Source organism: Oncorhynchus keta, chromosome 36 (genome assembly GCF_023373465.1).
Source record: "Oncorhynchus keta strain PuntledgeMale-10-30-2019 chromosome 36, Oket_V2, whole genome shotgun sequence".
Taxonomy (NCBI): Eukaryota; Metazoa; Chordata; class Actinopteri; order Salmoniformes; family Salmonidae; genus Oncorhynchus; species Oncorhynchus keta.
The window spans coordinates 23665963-23687243 of record NC_068456.1 but is presented as its reverse complement, the minus strand read 5'-3'; the positions used below and the strand labels follow the sequence as shown (position 1 = coordinate 23687243).

The following is a 21281-nucleotide window of genomic DNA, read 5'->3' as shown; positions in this document are numbered from 1 at the left end:
GTTAACTGCCCCGTTTAGAATTACATATTTTTACCTCGTCAGCTCAGAGATTCGATCCAGCAACCTTTCAATTACTGGCCCAACGCTCTAACCACTAGGCTACCTGCCGCCCCAGCTATAATGACATGGCATAGCATCATGGCCTATAGGCCTACTGCAGTTGCCTACAGCTTTAACCTGTTACATCCGATGGTATAATGTATTGAAGTCTCTTACTTTGTAAACAATCATGACAAAATTGTAGCTACTCTGAACTGACGGGTGTCTTGTCGTTCTAGAACTGGTTGACAGGTTATAGCCAGTAGATGGCGGTAAAGTCCCAGGAAAGTATCCTAGCTCAAAAAGTTTTTGCCAATGAAAAGAGCAATTGGACATTTTTTAACACCTCATTCTACTTTTAGTTTTTCTCATTTCAACATGGTCCTAGAATGCAATGATATCAGAGTAAAATATCATATTTCATATATGCCTAATGTTTATATAGGTCTGTATGTACAGTATCACACTAGAATAGGCCTATATCAAGTTAGAATGCAGTAAATTAGTGGTCCTATAACACAGATCATCCGCATTGTGAATTATACAATCGCTATATGTACAGTACCAGTCCAAAGTGAGGACACATCTACCTATTCCAGGGTTTTTCTTTATTTTTTTTACTATTTTCTACATTGCAGAATAATAGTGAAGACATCATAACTATGAAACAACACATATGGAATCATGTAGTAACCAAAATATATTTTATATTTGAGATTCTTCAAAATAGCCACCTTTAGCCTTAATGACTGCTTTGCACACTCTTGGCATTCTTTCAACCAGCTTCACCTGGAATGCTTTTCAAACAGTCTTGAAGGAGTTCACACATATTATGAGCACTCATTGGCTGCTTTTCCTTCACTCTGCGGTCCAACACATGCAGAGATCATCCGTTCACCTACTCTGCGTCTCACAAAGACACAGCGGTTGGAACCAAACATCTCAAATTTGGACTCATCAGACCAAAGGACAGATTTCCACCAGTCTAATGTCCATTGCTCGTGTTTCTTGGCCCAGCAAAGTCTCTTCTTCTTATTGGTGACCTTTAGTAGTGGTTTCTTTGCAGCAATTCGACCATGATGGCCTGATTCACACAGTCTCCTCTGAACAGTTGATGTTGAGATGTGTCTGTTACTTGAACTCAGTGAAGCATTTATTTGGGTTGCAATTTCTGAGGCTTGTAACTCTAATGAAGTTATCTTCTGCAGCAGAGGTAACTCTGGGTCTTCCTTTCCTGTAGCGGTCCAGTTAGATCAGAGCGCTTGATGGCTTTTGCAACTGCACTTGAAGAAAATTTCAAAGTTCTTGACATTTTCCACATTGACTGACCTTCATGTCGTTTCTCTTTGCTTATTTGAGCTGTTCTTGCCATAATATGAACTTGGTCTTTCACCAAATAGGGCCATCTTCTGTATACCACCCCTACCTTGTCACAACACAACTGATTGGCTCAAACACATTAAGAAGGAAAGAAGTTCCACAAATGTACTTTTAAGAAGGCACACCTGTTCATTGACTACCTCACGGAGCTGGTTGAGAGAATGCCAGTAGTGTGCAAAGCTGTCATCAAGGCAAAAAGAGTTGTTACTTTGAGGAATGATTCATGATACATGATACATGATACATGATTGATACATGATTCCACATGTGTTATTTCATAGTTGTGATGTCTTAACTATTATTCTACAATGTAGAAAATAATACAAATAAAGAAAAACGCTTGAATAAGTAGGTGTGTCCAAACTTTGAACTGGTACTGTGTGTACATTATTACCCTGTAATGTCTGGTGGTCTATAGTCTACTTTCTCCTTTGCTGTATGTTTTTTATGCTCTAATGGCCACATTCAAATAGGTCTATCCTTTAACAGAATTATGCACATTTTATGGTAATATGTTACGCTATCTGTATTGTTATTTTGTCAAAACGAAAAATAACGTACTTTTGCTCACTCAGTGAAATGCCAACATCCCTTCCGTAGAAATGAAGTCTCACCGTGAAAATGAGATCCAAGTCATCTTCTTCAAAATATTTAGCTTACATGATTTTCACTATATGTGCGATAACAATAAGAATGGTAGATAGGATATAAATCACATTACGTTCTCATACAAATGTTCTATAATTGTGGCTGTCTATTTAATTTGGTTAGTGTGATATCATGGAATACACTGCATCTTATATGCATTTTGAAATTCCGAATAGATTTGGTGAATGGATCTTATTCAACTAAGCTATTCACATTTCTTGCTTAGTAATGTAAGCCTAATTGTAAATAATTTTACAAGTGAATATTAAACAAAAAAATTGTATGAATTGTTCAAAATGTCAGACATCTATCTTTATCTCTGTTGTTTAGGATCTGGTTTCAAATCCTCTTGAATTTAAATGATGGTATATTTGGAATTGTGTGCATTTTTGTTTTTGAGAAAAATGCTCAGTAAGCTGAGTGAACCAAAGGCTATTGTAGTCAGTAAAAAATGTAATAATTTATTACAACATTTATATTCGAAAACTATGCATGGCATAGTTATTGCTTATGAAATGATGTTGCTTTTTTACTTTGGTAAAAAGTTAACCTTAATATTAGGCTATTTGTAAATAATCTATTCATACCGTCCTGCTTATATATCAACTCCGAAAATAACTGTTGTATCTTTTTGATTTGAATTATTTGCATCCATAACAGCAGTGGTGCAGGTGTTGACACAGACGCCCAAACTATGAGTTTGTTTATTAATACCGCTTCCTGAACAAACAAATCGATCAAATGTCACGGCCTGTGCTGAGGCTTCCTGTTTGATACGGAGGTGATAAGAAAAAACCTTCACTGACATTTAATTTTGTCTGGATTTAGAGATGACTATTTGGTGCTCATTATGCAGTTCACAGCACTTTGGAGTGGTAGCCTATTTGAGGTCAATATAAAACCGATGATATATTTGTTTTTGAAACATGAATACATATTTTACTGGTGAATATGAATCAAATTTCAAATAGATGATCATCATGATTATGAAATATTGATTTAGAAGTACAAATGATTTCCCTCAAAGCATACTGAAATACCAGAGTTTTAATGAAGCAATAAGGCCCGAGGAGGTGTGGTATATGGCCAATATACCATGGCTAAGGGCTGTTCTTCCACACGACGCAACGTGGACTGCCTGGATACAGCCCTTAGCCGTGGTATATTGGCCATATACCACACCTCCTCTGGCCTTATTGCTTCATTATAGTATACCACAAACCCCTGAGGTGCCTTATTGCTATTATAAACTGATTACCAATGTAATTAGACCAGTAAACAACTAAGTTGTGTCATACCCGTGGTATACGGTTGGATTTATCACAGCTTTCGGCCATGTGTATAATAGACAAGGGTTCATTTAAAAAGCAAGACAGGACAAACATGGCTTCACATTTTGTTGCTGTGCTAACCAGGCTTGATTTGGGAAAAGTCAATGACATGTTCTCTCACATATCTGTAATAACTGATACAAGAAATGAATATAAAGTTACCGTTGTCGTTTCTACCATTATGATTGGGGATGAATATTTGTTTTAAAAGTCACAAGTGTCACTTGTTCCCTTCAGTAAAAAAGTTTGATATTGGTCGCTAGTGTTCTGGAGAGTTGTAGCCCACGCCGCTAGAAGTTTGATATTGGCCGCTAGTGTTCTGGAGAGTTGTAGCCTACGCCGCTAGAAGCCTATTGGAAAGTTGTGACTGTCCCTTTCTGACTAACCACCTTCTGACTAACCATCCTTTGTCTTTTTCACTTTCAGTCACTGGAAAAAAAAAGTCATAACTTTTAAGAGCTGTTTCCGCATGATAGGACGTACTGCTATATAAATCAAGCAATACCTTCTGATTTTATGCCACACTCTCTCGATCTCCAACCAAGCTAAATGGTTCCCTTCTGCAAGAACAAAACACTATGGGTAAATATACACAGATGATTTCAGTCTGGATTTTGTCATTTGTAGTAAGTATAGGATTTGCTATTTTTATAAGGGAACCTTTTTGCATTGAATAGTTGCATCCTTGATTAGGCATCGTGCCTCTCTTTGTTGGGCAACAAGTTTGTTTTTGTGTGTGTGTGTGTGAGCTCGTATCAAGCTCTGACCAAGCTCTGACCATCATCCAGTACCTGACAGCAGTGTTTTGACATGTGTCCTGTCTGTACTGATTGACATGTGTCCTGTCTGTACTGATTGACATGTGTAATTTCTGTACTGGTTGACATGTGTCCTTTCTGTACTGGTTGACATGTGTCCTTTCTGTACTGGTTGACATGTGTCCTGTCTGTACTGGTTGACATGTGTCCTGTCTGTACTGGTTGACATGTGTCCTGTCTGTACTGGTTGACATGTGTCCTGTCTGTACTGGTTGACATGTGTCCTGTCTGTACTGGTTGACATGTGTAATTTCTGTACTGATTGACATGTGTAATTTCTGTACTGGTTGACATGTGTAATTTCTGTACTGGTTGACATGTGTCCTTTCTGTACTGATTGACATGTGTCCTGTCTGTACTGGTTGACATGTGTAATTTCTGTACTGGTTGACATGTGTAATTTCTGTACTGGTTGACATGTGTCCTTTCTGTACTGATTGACATGTGTCCTGTCTGTACTGATTGACATGTGTAATTTCTGTACTGGTTGACATGTGTCCTTTCTGTACTGGTTGACATGTGTCCTGTCTGTACTGGTTGACATGTGTCCTGTCTGTACTGGTTGACATGTGTCCTGTCTGTACTGGTTGACATGTGTCCTGTCTGTACTGGTTGTTTGGGCATTGCTTGTCAGAACAAGCTGCAGTGTAGAGAGTCTGATGGATCTAAGTAATAGACAGCAGAGCTTTAGAATAGCAAAAAGACTACTTCATTGAAATCTCTTTATGGAAATCTGTCTTCATGACAAAGGCAACATTGTGAAACATGACCTCAGAGGCACTGAGCACTTCGGGAAATTCAGGTCGAAATAATATAAGATAACATAATATGATCCATCTATTTATGATGTGTACCTCACATCATTTATTTGTCTATGTGGTGTTATAATCTAAACGTGTTATCACGGTCACTTTTATGTAGCTTTCTATAATAACTATGTCAAACATCATGAAGATGCACACGACATAGCTAGAGTTTCAGTACGTTTTTTGTGCAAAGGAGCAAAATACATATTTTTTGTTGACAAAATTGAGGTAAAGTGTGTGTAACTTAAAGTAATCTTATCACCCTTTTTTTAGAGAAGACTCACATTGTAATATTGTCCTTGGGTATCTGACAGATAAATTGTGACATCAAGTGAAAATAAGAGGGTGACATAACTTGGTGATTGAAGCAGATTGCGTCTATGAAACTCTACTTCTGAAACGGTATTGCACAATATACCAAGCTGAGGCAGAGCGAAACTTCAGTGGACTTCCACAATGTAACTATTTCCTAGCTGTCTGACTGTGCAATTGTTCACCTCTGAAAAATGAAATTGAACAAGTGTCCTGTATTTAAGACCCTGTCATAGAAATGTGAGATGTTATCATGACAGACCCCTGATGTTCACCATAACAGAACCTGTATGCAGAGTGGTATGGCCATCAGGCAACACAACAAAGTCATTATACAAGTAACCAAGAGACTTAATAGTGAGTCATTCATGTTCTTCAGAACTGAATATTTGTTTTAATTAAAGACATACTGAGATAAAGTCAGGGTTTTATCCACACAGACAAAGGTAATATAACTGCAATACAATAACTTGTTCCAACCCTTACCATCACCTAGGGCAGTGAATACACTCCAGCTAAAATGAACAGACACACTAATTGGAAAGGTCAATGTTGACATTTGCAAAATAAATCTACCTAAATCAATGTTTCCCAACTCCAGTCCTCAATTAGTCCCAACAGTAGCCCTGGTCAAGCACACCTGATTCAACTTCTCAACAAATCATCAAACCTTCAATCGTTTGAATCAGCTGAGATATGTCCGGGGCAACAACAACAAAAAGTTGCTGTCGGGGGGTACTCATGGACTGGAGTTGGGATATGTCGGGGGCAACAACAACAAAAAGTTGCTGTTGGGGGGTACTCATGGACTGGAGTTGGGATATGTCCGGGGCAACAACAACAAAAAGTTGCTGTTGGGGGGTACTCATGGACTGGAGTTGGGATATGTCCGGGGCAACAACAACAAAAAGTTGCTGTTGGGGGGTACTCATGGACTGAAGTTGGGATATGTCTGGGGCAACAACAACAAAAAGTTGTTGTCGCGGGGTACTCATGGACTGGAGTTGGGATATGTCTGGGGCAACAACAACAAAAAGTTGTTGTCGCGGGGTACTCATGGACTGGAGTTGGGATATGTCTGGGGCAACAACAACAAAAAGTTGCTGTGGGGGGGGTACTCATGGACTGGAGTTGGGATATGTCTGGGGCAACAACAACAAAAAGTTGCTGTCGGGGGGTACTCATGGACTGGAGTTGGGATATGTCTGGGGCAACAACAACAAAAAGTTGCTGTTGGGGGGTACTCATGGACTGGAGTTGGGATATGTCTGGGGCAACAACAACAAAAAGTTGTTGTCGCGGGGTACTCATGGACTGGAGTTGGGAAACACCGACCTAGGTTGATAAAATGTTTTTATGTCAGTTTTGACCTTTCTAATTGGTGTGTCTCAAGTTAATTTTAGTTGGAGCGTATTCACTGGAGCACATGGCATTTAAAGAGAGAATTGAGGACAGGCATGAATGTGACCCCTGACTTTTCAAGGTTATGTTAGTCAAGTCAAACGTTAAATGTCACATGGCGAAGAAATCAGCCCTATGAATTTGCATGCTGATGGTAATTATAATTCTCTAGCACAGTGTAATAGAAACATACATATGACAGTTCATGCACTTCAGGTTTAAAGGACAAATAGACAAGTTCAGAGCTGTCTAGACAGTCCAGATATAATCCACGCAGACTTTTCAGAGATGATTGGTTTATGACACCCTATAGCTGGACTTCCACTGCTCTAACAGGTTTCAGAGTTAGGCAGTCTACAGTGTGTATATACAGGTATGTACCACATCATAATACTGTTGTAAACATGGAATATGATGACTATCAATTTGACAATAGTACAGGACTATGTGAATGAAGCAACAATAACTGAGTTATAACCATATATGACCTTGTGTTAGTGTGAGAGAATGTGTACAGCTCACACAAAAGAGGGGAGATTTGAGCACTGAGCAGTGAGTCGAGGTGCGCGTGGGCTTGTTTTGAATGCACAGATGGCACCAACCAAACACATAGGATGTTGAAATGTCACCCAGAAGTACCAAATCCTCCACAAAATATCTCAGTATGAATAATAAGGGTGAGCTTTTTGAGAAAACCACAAGCCTTTCTCAGTTTTGTTTTCAGGCGTAATTTGTTTACCTGGAAGTTGGTTATCTTGTTAATGTAACAGTAAAATGCACATTCTTGGAACTACCACATGGTATCTTCTTTGTTCATTTCTGAAAAGTTGCTTTACACAATAGGTGATCCAATAGGTGATCCAGTGTGTCAGAACATGTAAATTGTGATGTTTAGTCTACCACTAACAACAAGAGAATACAGTAGATGATAACAAATAAATGAATTTCCCCTATAGAGATTCACCTGTAGAAATGATGTACTATACTTTCAATTATCTACTGTAGAGTATTCAACCTCTTGCTTATACTGGGTGGATTTAATGGAGTTACAAAGAGGGGGTCTATAATATGTCCGTGTGCGTGTGTGCGTGTGTGCGTGCGTGCCTGTGTGTGTGTGTGTTTGTGTGTGTGTGTGTCAACACTCCCACCTGTGAATGTGTGTGCTGCATGACATTTGGGTTGCTCCTAGCTAGACTGTGTGAGGCCTGCAGACTCTAAACAGCTTTCACGCAGGGACAAAATGTCTGCTGCACATGAGGAACATACCGTACCTCAGTCCATGTGATGTGGAGTCTCTTACACTACAGTGTTCAGAAAATCTAACATTAATTTACTGATGGCCAGAATGGTCTGATTTTTGTGTAAAGAAAATGCTCTATTTTAAAGGCACAAATAAATGCCTTTGTGAGCTTAGTACAAGTCATAGAACATAATCTAAGGTTGTATGTATCACTGTTTAAATTTGTGTTATCATTTGAGTCTTTATAAACAAGCAATACATAGCATAATATGTTAATTTCTCATGGACTTCAGTCCTTGAATCCATAGCTTTGTTTACTAAACACACTGGCCGTGTCAAGTTGTTGAAATTGTGCCTGGTGTTCCAGTTTTCACCTGTGGGCAAATGCATTTCAAGTTACAGTCCAACTATATATATACAGTGCCTTGCGAAAGTATTCGGCCCCCTTGAACTTTGCGACCTTTTGCCACATTTCAGGCTTCAAACATAAAGATATAAAACTGTATTTTTTGTGAAGAATCAACAACAAGTGGGACACAATCATGAAGTGAAACAACATTTATTGGATATTTCAAACTTTTTTTAACAAATCAAAAACTGAAAAATTGGGCGTGCAAAATTATTCAGCCACTTTCCTTTCAGTGCAGCAAACTCTCTCCAGAAGTTCAGTGAGGATCTCTGAATGATTCAATGTTGACCTAAATGACTAATGATGATAAATACAATCCACCTGTGTGTAATCAAGTCAAATATCCCTTTTAGGTAAAAGTCAGAATCTGATGAGGTTTCAGCTTTCAGATGGAGGAAGGAGCTGGCTTTTGTTAACGTTATGTGTTACCATGGAGGCTATAGTTGACCTTGTGAAACGTTCTCTGTGTTAAATCTACTCAGATAATTTTTTTTAGTTGTGTGAGTTTCAGTATTGATCGTTGGGGTTCGTTATTACGTAGGACTGATTGACCTTTATCTCCAGTGCCCAATATCAACCTTCTCTCTAAGAGCGCTTTTAGATAGAAACCAGTTTGAAGACACCTACATTTAACTTGAATCTATTTACCTTTTGATCATTTTACAGACCATGGTAATGTCATGCTTTATGGGTGGTGCTGTTTTCAGAACACTGCAGAACACTTCCCTCCTTTTGTTGTCTTTGTCTTTGACTCTTCTGAGGGAGTTCTATATGGGACAGTAATTCTGATCAAGTTTGTTTAAACAACTCTAAATTCACATTTTTAAACTGCAAGTGTTGTATAGTTCAGCGGTCCTGTCTTTTCTCTAGCTTAATATCTCTATCGTTCTCTGTCTGTGACAAATAGAAAGGGGGGAAAAGACTCGGCAAGTGTTGCCCACGGCTCAGAAATCCTCTCAGTTTAACCACGGAACGCATCAAAGAAATGCTCTCATAACCTCTCCTGTGTCATCTGACTAATTGTGATAGTAAAAATGCACAGTAAACCCTATGTGTTGTTTTTTTACAAGCACTGTCATGTTTTCTGTTGAATACAGAAATGGGTCAAATGATCTGTTTACTGCAAGAGTTGTTTATTCGATTTTGGAAACAAGTTCACACTTAACAAACCCAGTGAAAATTGTTGACATAAATCATTGCTTGTCTTTAAATGTATCATTTTTTATGAACCACAACAAATTCCATTCTATGAAAAAATGTAAGTATTTGTTATTTTTGTTAAAGGCCTCAAAGTTCTTGTTGGGCCTCAACTTTTTATTAATATGTCAAAAGTGAACCAAATCTGCATAAATTAAGACATGTAATTGTGTAATAAACTTTGGGTAGACTTGTTTTTATATAAATAAATCTAGAAGTCATTCTGAAACTATGATGGATGGGTTGATAATATTACATATTGTATGCTTCGGGGAAACCTGCCTCATGAAATGTTCTTTCACAACCCACTCTGTTTCCCACTCAGTTTCCCACTCTGTTTCCTACTCTGTTTCCCACTCAGTTTCCAGAATCTTTAACCTTTTTCAGCAACAACAAATGTCTATCAAAAAAACAACTGCAATATATTTTTAGGCTCTATTTCTTTGTCCCCAGAGACATGTATTATTGATGGAAATGATTGTTTTAATAAAGAATTAATGGTAATCTAAAGTATACCTCTACCATGCAAACGTAGACTTAGTTAATTACAAATTAGTTTAAGACGATAGTTGTACATTTCCAAAACATTTTTGCCTGCTTTAGCCAGTATTTAAGTTTGATAACGTTTATGAAGTTTATTTCCTGTTTCACACTGGTACAGCGTGATTAAGTGTAATATTTTGTACTTAGTTGGTTTCCAATAATATTTAGATGACTCCATAGTATAATTTAATTGTGCATAGTTGAATATTTTCTGTATTAGTTGGAAGTACTTTGTTTTAGAATCTGGACTACCTGCTTTCATGACCATAAAGAAGGCACATTACAGATTACTTGTAAGTGTTATTTTTTGTTATCGTTAATGAAGTGTATACAGTATTTATCCTGTATTGTTGTGATGGCTGTCAGTTTGGTGTACAGTATAATGTGAGTGAGTGACAGATATGTCCACTGTGTTTGTTTCAAAGCTCAGAGACCTGTAACTCGTTTCACCTGTGCATGCCTCTTTAGCTCCGCAGGTTTCTACTAGTCAGTGTGTGGTTATTTCTGTCTGAGTATTGCTCTTAAAGTCCTTTATCCACTTATCATTTGGTAGCCAACTGTAACATTTTGCAATTCAAAACAGAAATCTTTGCTATTTGCATACATATAACCTCTTGATTATGCTTGATGCTGTGCGGTCCTGTATGTTGTCCTGTGTGTGGGAATGTGTTTTTCTTCAAATGGACACAGGCCATTTGTATCTGTTTTCTATAGTTTTGATGGAGATATGACATCTAAGTATCATATTAGAAATCCTTGTAAAACATGGGCCTGGTGTAATATGCCCTATGTACACCTGTATCTCAACAGACACAGGGCATGGTTAATCAATGTGTGTGTATATTTTAGGATTTGTTATATGCTTTGTTAAAAAGAAAAGGAAAGTTGAAAGTAGAAACATTACAAGATTCGGACGTGTTCTATAGCTTTTCTGAACCAGCATGCAGCCTCTCACTTCCTGTTTGAAGCTGTTTTGTTTACCATTGAATGTGCTATTTTTAAATGGCTTAGGCATATAGCTTATTCAAAAATGTCTTGGTTTCATTTGTTGTTTTTCCTCCTTGTTCACTCTTGGAGTATACTATCAATCTAAAAATGATACATTGTGACTGTTCATTAATAGAATCTGACCACTACCCAGGGACCTTCGGCATATATTTCTTTCTTTGTCAGTTGAACAGAATTAAATGTGTGCGTGCTCATAGTCTGTGTGTATACACATATATCTATACTTAGATGACTGTCTACCTGAATTGTTTTGTAAAAAGATCTCTGTCACTACTTTATCCTCATTCTGGCATCTATTTTATTCTTACCCATGCAATGCTTTTTCTCTGACACACACCCAACTGACATACTCTACCTTGTCTCTACCTTCTTGCCTTTGTGCTGTTGTCTGTGCCCAATAATGTTTGTACCATGTTTTGTGCTGCTGCCATGTTGTGTTGCAACCATGTTGTTGTCATGTGGTGTTGCTACCATGCTGTGTTGTCATGTGTTGCTGCTACCATGCTGTGTTGTCATGTGTTGTTGCTACCATGCTGTGTTGTCATGTGTTGCTGCTACCATGCTGTGTTGTCATGTGTTGTTGCTACCATGCTGTGTTGTCATGTGTTGTTGCTACCATGCTGTGTTGTCATGTGTTGTTGCTACCATGCTGTGTTGTCATGTGTTGTTGCTACCATGCTGTGTTGTCATGTGTTGTTGCTACCATGCTGTGTTGTCGTGTGTTGCTGCTACCATGCTGTGTTGTCATGTGTTGTTGCTACCATGCTGTGTTGTCATGTGTTGTTGCTACCATGCTGTGTTGTCATGTGTTGTTGCTACCATGCTGTGTTGTCATGTGTTGTTGCTACCATGCTGTGTTGTCATGTGTTGTTGCTACCATGCTGTGTTGTCATGTGTTGTTGCTACCATGCTGTGTTGTCATGTGTTGTTGCTACCATGCTGTGTTGTCATGTGTTGTTGCTACCATGCTGTGTTGTCATGTGTTGTTGCTACCATGCTGTGTTGTCATGTGTTGTTGCTACCATGCTGTGTTGTCATGTGTTGCTGCTACCATGCTGTGTTGTCATGTGTTGTTGCTACCATGCTGTGTTGTCATGTGTTGCTGCTACCATGCTGTGTTGTCATGTGTTGCTGCTACCATGCTGTGTTGTCATGTTTTTTTGCTACCATGCTGTGTTGTCATGTGTTGCTGCTACCATGCTGTGTTGTCATGTGTTGTTGCTACCATGCTGTGTTGTCATGTGTTGTTGCTACCATGCTGTGTTGTCATGTGTTGTTGCTACCATGCTGTGTTGTCATGTGTTGTTGCTACCATGCTGTGTTGTCATGTGTTGCTGCTACCATGCTGTGTTGTCATGTGTTGTTGCTACCATGCTGTGTTGTCATGTGTTGCTGCTACCATGCTGTGTTGTCATGTGTTGTTGCTACCATGCTGTGTTGTCATGTGTTGCTGCTACCATGCTGTGTTGTCATGTGTTGTTGCTACCATGCTGTGTTGTCATGTGTTGCTGCTACCATGCTGTGTTGTCATGTGTTGCTGCTACCATGCTGTGTTGTCATGTTTTGTTGCTACCATGCTGTGTTGTCATGTGTTGCTGCTACCATGCTGTGTTGTCATGTGTTGTTGCTACCATGCTGTGTTGTCATGTGTTGTTGCTACCATGCTGTGTTGTCATGTGTTGCTGCTACCATGCTGTGTTGTCATGTGTTGTTGCTACCATGCTGTGTTGTCATGTGTTGCTGCTACCATGCTGTGTTGTCATGTGTTGTTGCTACCATGCTGTGTTGTCATGTTTTGTTGCTACCATGCTGTGTTGTCATGTGTTGCTGCTACCATGCTGTGTTGTCATGTGTTGTTGCTACCATGCTGTGTTGTCATGTGTTGTTGCTACCATGCTGTGTTGTCATGTGTTGTTGCTACCATGCTGTGTTGTCATGTGTTGCTGCTACCATGCTGTGTTGTCATGTGTTGTTGCTACCATGCTGTGTTGTCATGTGTTGCTGCTACCATGCTGTGTTGTCATGTGTTGTTGCTACCATGCTGTGTTGTCATGTGTTGTTGCTACCATGCTGTGTTGTCATGTGTTGTTGCTACCATGCTGTGTTGTCATGTGTTGCTGCTACCATGCTGTGTTGTCATGTGTTGTTGCTACCATGCTGTGTTGTCATGTGTTGCTGCTACCATGCTGTGTTGTCATGTGTTGTTGCTACCATGCTGTGTTGTCATGTGTTGTTGCTACCATGCTGTGTTGTCATGTGTTGTTGCTACCATGCTGTGTTGTCATGTGTTGCTGCTATGCTATGTTGTTGTCTTATAGGTCTCTCTTTATGTAGCCTTGTGGTGTCTCTTTTGTCCTAGATTTTTATTTTTAATCCCAACCCCCGTCCCTGCAGGAGGCCTTTTTCCTTTTGGTAGGCCGTTATTGTAAATAAGAATAAGGTTATTACCTAGTTTAATAAAGGATAAATAACATTTAACAAAATATTCCCAGACTGCCTTAGCCATGTAATTCACACCTTAAATTCAGCTCCACAAAGATATTGATTATCAGCCAACTGTCTTTGTGTCTGACTAACTCCAATAGCACTTTGTGATCGGTAAACACAGACATGGGGCTAATTGTAGTTTCCGTCCTCTCCTTTTAGTGTCTGTTTACAACATGTGTGGGGGAAAGAAAGGAGGAGAAGAGGAGAGAAGTGGCGGAACAGTCACTCTCTCATGCGTATGAATTAACTATACATGTTGATGATGAACAAAGACCTGAAACCTCAAAGAGAAACGATCAGATCACACATCTCTTGTCCTTCCCAGCGTGTGATAAATGACTGCTTGTTTAGTCAACCTCCTACTTGCCCCCGCAAAGCCATTCTCAGTTGGCCAGCCACACGTAGGAGACGTTCAGACAATGTACTGTACAGGAGATGTTTACTAATCACCCCACAAACCATCCCAACCACATAATGGATGGATGCACGCCTGGGTTCTTCCCCTCTTTTTATTTGAGATTAATTCACTAAAGTGGAGTTCATCCATTAAGTAGCCATGGATGATCAATAGCTGTTTATCCATGACAGAGTGGACAAAGCGCTGGCTGCCATAATCTCTAAGCCTGGGTGCTGATGTCAATGCTGTGCTCCTATGCCTTGTCTCATTCACCACATCTGTCTGTGATGCAAGACCGAGAGAACACACCCTACAAAGATGGGACAGTGACCTTGATATAGAGTATTTGTTCTGTCTGTAGTTCTGTTCTGGGAACAGGGTCACAACAGCTCCCAGTCACTATGCTGTGCATTCAAAGCCATAAAATTGTCATTGGGCAGAAAGAGGTCTGTGAAAAAAATCAAAGGGGGAAATGTCATATGTCCATTTCAGGCAGTAAAACACTGTTAGAGTGGTTGTTTTTCAGGGTGTATTATGAGAAGCGTGTGGAAGTGCATGCAGATCTTTCTTTGTGGTGCATCTTTTCTAGTAGCTTAGCTGGTAATTCTCAGAACAATTTAACTCATGCACACTGTGTTGTTGTGATGGTGCTTTAGATGAAAACACTGTCTGTTTATCCATTGTGATGAAGAGCGAGAGTTGAGGTGTGTAGAAGTCATCTGATCAGAGTGTGGTTTGCTTTTATTGTTGTGGGCGGTTTTCTCTTCATTGGATAGAGACTCAAAAGATGAGTGAAACACTTTGAAATCTCTCTCTCTCTTTCTCTCAATTCAATTCAAGGGGCTTTATTAATTAACGTGGGAAACATATGTAAACATTGCCAAAACAAGTAAAGTAGATAATATACAAAAGTGAAATAAACAATAAAAATTAACAGTAAACATTACACTCACAAAAGTTCAAAAAGTCTAAAGACATTACAGATGTTATATTATGTAAATATACAGTGTTGTATCGATGTACTAATGGTTAAAGTACAAAAGGGAAAATAAATAAGCATAATTATGGGTTGTATTTACAATGGTGTTTGTTCTTCACTGGTTGACCTTTTATTGTGGCAACAGGTCACACATCTTGCTGCTGTGATGGCACACTGTGGTATTTCACCCAGTAATTGAGTTTATCAAAATCGGGTTTGTTTTCGAATTCTTTGTAGATCTGTGTAAGCTGAGTAAATATGTGCCTCTAATATGGTCATACATTGATTGGGCAGGAGGTTAGGAAGTGCAGTTCAGTTTTCACCTCATTTTGTGGGCAGTGTGCACATAGCCTATGTTCTCTTGAGAGCCAGGTCTGCCAACGGTGGCCTTTCTCAATAGCAAGGCTATGCTCACTGAGTCTGTACATAGTCAAAGCTTTTCTTAAGTTTGGGTCAGTCACAGTGGTCAGGTATTCTGCCACTGTGTACTCTCTGTGTAGGGTCAGTCACAGTGGTCAGGTATTCTGACACTGTGTACTCTCTGTGTAGGGTCAGACACAGTGGTCAGGTATTCTGACACTGTGTACTCTCTGTTTAGAGCCAAATAGCATTCTAGTTTGCTCTGTTTTTTTAGTTAATTCTATCCAATGTATCAAGTAATTATCTTTTTGTTTTCTCATGATTTGCTTGGGTCTAATTGTGTTGCTCTCCTGTGGCTCTGTAGGGTGTGTTTGTGTTTGTTAACCGAGCTCCAGGACCAGCTTGCTTAGGGGACTCTTCTCCAGGTTAATCTCTCTGTAGGTGATGGCTTTGTTATGGAAGGTTTGGGAATCGCTTCCTTTTCAGTGGTTGTAGAATTTAATGTCTCTTTTCTAGATTTTGATAATTAACGGGTATCGGCCTAATTCTGCTCTGCATGGATTATTTGGTGTTTTTCATTGTACACAGATTATATTTTTGCAGAATTCTGCATGCAGAGTCTCAATTTGGTGTTTGTCCCATTTTGTGAATTATTGGTTGGTGAGCGGACACCAGACCTCACAACCATAAAGGGCAAAGGGTTCTATAACTGATTCAAGTATTTTTAGCCAGATCCTAATTGGTATGTCAAATTTTATGTTCCTCTTGATGGCATAGAATGCCCTTCTTGCCTTGTCTCTCAGATCGTTCACGGCTTTGTGGAAGTTACCTGTGGCGCTGATGTTTAGGCCAAGGTATGTATAGTTTTTTTGTGTGCTCTGGGGCAATGGTGTCTAGATGGAATTTGTATTTGTGGTCCTGGGAACTGGACCTTTTTTGGAACACCATTATTTTGGTCTTACTGAGATTTACTGTCAGGGCCCAGCACTTGCAGAATCTGTGCAGAAGATTTAAGTGCTGCTGTAGGCCCTCCTTGGTTGGGGACAGAAGCACCATATCATCAGCAAACAGTAGACATTTGACTTCAGATTCTAGTAGGGTGAGGCCGGGTGCTGCAGACTTTTCTAGTGCCCTCGCCAATTCGTTGATATATATGTTGAAGAGGGTGGGGCTTAAGCTGCATCCTGGTGTCACCCCATGGCCCTGTGGGAAGAAATGTGTGTGTTTTGCCTATTTTAACCACACACTTGTTGTTTGTGTTCATGGATTTTACAATGTTGTATGTTTTTCCCCCAGTACCACTTTCCATCAATTTGTATAGCAGACCCTCATGCCAAATTGAATCATAGGCTTTTGGAAATCAAAAAGCATGAGAAGACTTTGCCATTGTTTTGTTTTAGTTTGTTTGTTTGTCAATTAGGGTGTGTAGGGTGAATACGTGGTCTGTCGTACGATAATTTGGTAAAAAGCCAATTTGACATTTGCTCAGTACATTTGCTCATTTGCTCAGTAAATTGAGGATTTTCCCAAGGCTGCTGTTGACGCATATCCCACAGTAGCTTTGGGGTCAAATTTGACTCCACTTTTGTGATTTGGGGTGATCAGTCCTTGGTTCCAAATATTGGGGAAGATGCCAGAGCTAAGGATGATGTTAAAGAGTTTTAGTATAGCCAATTGGAATTTGTTGTCTGTATATTTGATCATTTCATTGAGGATACCATCAACCCCACAGGCCTTTTCGGGTTGGAGGGTTTTTATTTTGTTCTGTAGTTCATTCAAGGTAATTGGAGAATCCAGTGGGTTCTAGTAGCCTTCCATGGTTGATTCTAAGATTTGTATTTGATCATGTATATGTTTTTTCTGTTTGTTCTTTGATATAGAGCCAAACAGATTGGAGAAGTGGTTTACCTCTTGGGTAGATAATTCTTCGTGTTGTTGTTTGTTTAGTGTTTTCCAATTTTCCCAAAAGTGGTTAGTCTATGGATTCTTCAATTGCATTGAGCTGATTTCTGACGTGCTGTTCCTTCTTTTTCCGTAGTTTATTTCTGTATCGTTTTAGTGATTCACCATAGTGAAGGCGTAGACTCAGGTTTTCTGGGTCTCTATGTTTTTGGTTGGACAGGTTTCTCAATTTATTTCTTAGATTTTTTTCATTCTTCATCAAACCATTTGTCATTGTTGTTCATTTTCTTCGGTTTTCTATTTGAGATTTTTTGAATTGATAGGGAAGCTGAGAAGTCAAATATACTGTTAACATTTTCTACTGCCAAGTTTACACCTTCACTATTACAGTGGAATGTTTTGTCCAGGAAGTTGTCCAAAAGAGATTGAATTTGTTGTTGCCTAATTGTTTTTTGGTAGGTTTCCAAAATACATTCCTTCCATCCATAGCAGGTCTGGGAGAGTGTCTCGCTGGTCTGGGCGGGGTGTCTATAAATTGGATCAATCGTGTGGCAAAGTAGTTATTTATTTAAACCTATTTCTATTAAGGTTATTCATATTTTAAACATAATTAATTTTTGTAATCCGTTGTTGATTTTCATGTAATTAAAAATTGATGTTTTACTCAAGTAGATTGTCATGTCTGTTTTCTATGAAAGCCAGCCGTTGTAATGACTTAATTCAGTGAAGACAATCCTGTCGTTGCCCCTGATCTTGATCCAGTTAATACAGCAGTTAACAGAGATGCACTGTATCAAGCAGAAAGACAAAGCTCCCAAGACACTATTCAGTCTTTTTGGTATAGACTGCATAATAAATCATTCACAACACTTTCTCTGCCCTTAGGAATGTGGTCATGAAGAATGACTGCCCTTGTGAAAAATGTCTCTGACATCCATTTTAAAGTATACAAAGCCCTCTTTCCATGGAAGGATGATAAACAGCTAACTGAAAACACCTTCAAAACGTCTTTGTTCTAATTGTTGCAGTGCGTGTTGTAAATTGACGTTTTTTAATTTCATTTTTATTTTTCATTTTCTGAGGCCTCTTTAATCATAATGTCCGCCTGCTATGTTTTCAGGTGACCTGTGAAATGTGTCTTGCATAGGAGAGCCTGTCATCGTCGGCTGGGGTGACGTGGCAGTGAATGGGACTGCTCTCTGTCTATGACAGACACTAAGTAATGCTGCAATTTGAACTTAGGGGCAGTCATTTTAAGTCGGTCTATGCTGGACTTGACATTTTTGTTGTGTCCTGCAGCATCCTTCTGGAGGCTTTGCAATGAACACAGGACAGCAACACTTTGTATGTATTTTCCTCTGTCTTCAAGGGAATGTTTCACGGACATACTGTAGATAAGCCTATTCCATGACTAAATTGTACTTCAATCCAGAGCAGACCACTGAAAATATGGTTTCATGAACATGATTTAAATACTCTCCCACTCACTGACTAGTCCTCACTCTACTAAATTAGAACTATTCTGTCTAATCTATGACTGTGAAACGAACCAAAAATTTCTGGATGTGTAAATATATTTTACTACTTTGAGTAGTGTGTGGCACAGTGAATAGTCTTCTCAAATTTCAGCCTCATATACAGGGCCTTCCTTCAAACAACCTCTGATTAGTCACGGTCGACCCTCACAGTCCAGGTACAACAAGAGCACCCAATCACAGCTCCTCCTCTGACCGGTGTCAAACAAAGTCAAAGTACATTTTAAACCAACAGGAGATTCTCTTCGGGATGGAAATCTATGTTTTTTTAACTTCAAATCATAGTTTGATTTTTCGGATGTTAAACATTTTCCCATACAGTGAGAAGAAAGCTGACATTACATCAAAACACAGACCTAATTGTCATGGAAATGAGTTATTATCCTGATCAGCAATACCATTAAATATTTTGAAAAGATGAATAAGACATGTTTTATTAAGATTCAAGCAAATGTCGATACTTTAAGGTTGAGCTTTGCGTTTAATCTGCGTTTTTGCTCAATTCTCTGTTTACACATGTTTACAATACTTGACTGAGGACTTATTGTGTAAGAATGTTATTGTGAACCACTAATCTAACTATGGGTTAGGGAAGTCCTGTGGGAATGGGGGTGGGCGTGAAATGTTAGTCTTGTTCAGTCTTGTTGCTTATTTCTTTGGATCACAAAAAAATACTTGACTGAGGATGTGGGTTTTCAGACAACTTTCTGTCAATAGCTAATAAGAGCTTGGTGAGTGAGACTAGGTTGCTTGGGGGTAAGAAATAACACCCTGTGGTTTATGAGCAAGGAAAATCCATCCAAAAACAGAGATGAGAAACAGAGATGAGAAACAGAGATGAGAAACAGAGGTTAGAAACAGAGGTTAGAAACAGAGGTTAGAAACAGAGGTGAGAAACAGAGGTGAGAAACAGAGGTTAGAAACAGAGGTTAGAAACAGAGGTTAGAAACAGAGGTTAGAAACAGAGGTTAGAAACAGAGGTGAGAAACAGAGGTTAGAAACAGAGGTGAGAAACAGAGGCTCATAACAGTACACACTTAAACTTGCATTTTAGTTTACTATGGTGTGATGCAAATAATATTTGATATAATCTAGGGAAATTATATACATTATTTCCTGCTAAATGTAAGGCATGATTTATTTATCTAAATATTATTGTTTGGGTATGGCAATTTAAGTGGAGAATGGGAAATTGTAATGAAATATTTTGGCAAGACTGGTTTGTTGAAGTAACGCCTCGATTGAAGCGAGGTCCAAACATGTTACACATCAAAAATAACAAATCACTTTATCGCATGAAACGAACATCATAAAGCTTTTGTATATGATAATGATAGCAAAGGTTTGTTTGTCTGTTTACATTATTTATCTGCCCCTGAATACAATGTGTCTATCTATTTATTAGCCCTCTTTCTCTGTTCCACTTTAGATTTCGTTGGATGAGACGGATGTGTCATGAGACCGAGGTGAGATGAACTACCGTTTGAAATGTGAGGACGCTTAGACAGAGACTTCACAGTTAGATCACACTAGTTGGATAACACCAGATCACATCAGTTAGATCACACCATCTTTCTCCTAGTGTACCAAGGGAAGGTGGTAACTCAATGATTTAGTTTGAACTATACTAAATTTACTCTATGTGCATTTGACTTTTCATGTTTTGAAGCTGCAAATGAATCTCTATCTATAAGGATGTTATATCATTCATTGACAAAGGCATTTTGGTTCAGAGAAATATTTGATTGAAAGGATCCACTCAGAGGACCCCCAAAGCATTGCAATCAAATATAACTTTTTAAACACATTCCCCACTTACTGTCATAGACTGTTCTCTCTGGTGTACTGATGCACCAAGTCTGGAACCAACAGGACCCTGAACAGCTTTTACCCCCAAGACATACGACTGCTAAATAGTTAACCAATAACTACCTGCACTGTCTGTATTGACCCTTTTTGCACTAGCTCCTTTGACTCATCACATATGCTGCTGCTACTGTTAATTATCTATCCTGTTGTCTAGTCACTTTATCCCTGCCTATATGTACATACATACCTCAATTACCTCGTACCCCTGCACATGGACTCAGTACTGGTACCCTGCGTATATAGCCGAGTTTTCATTACTCATTCCTCGTGTTGTCATTTTTCTATTCCTTGTTTTTTCCCCTCTGCATTTTTGGGAAGGGCCTGTAAGTGTTTCCATGATAGTCTACACTTGTTGCTTACAAAGTATGTGACAAATAAAATTTGATTTGACTGTAATATGATGTACTATATGTCTCTGTTAGTGTGGTTTGGGATTTCCTGTGTGAGCCTGCTATGTGGCTCTCCTCACCTCGTCCTCTCACTCTGGGGGCCCTGTCAATAGCCATATTCCGTTTCCATTTCCTCCCTCTAGAACACCAGGCAACCCATTACTCTACTGTTAAAGCAGGATGGACTTTTTGGGATAAAGCACCTCATAGCTCCCAAGTGATGACATGGAT

General features: G+C 39.1%; 1 long non-coding RNA gene across 1 annotated transcript in view; it reads left to right on the top strand.

Moving 5' to 3' along the window:
* Positions 1–21281, top strand: part of LOC118369828 (uncharacterized) — a 65001-nt gene that overhangs the window by 19132 nt on the left and 24588 nt on the right. Inside the window, exon 2 of the long non-coding RNA XR_004822686.2 lies at positions 20222–20258. This is a non-coding gene — a long non-coding RNA (uncharacterized LOC118369828). The remainder of the gene's footprint in view (positions 1–20221; positions 20259–21281) is intronic.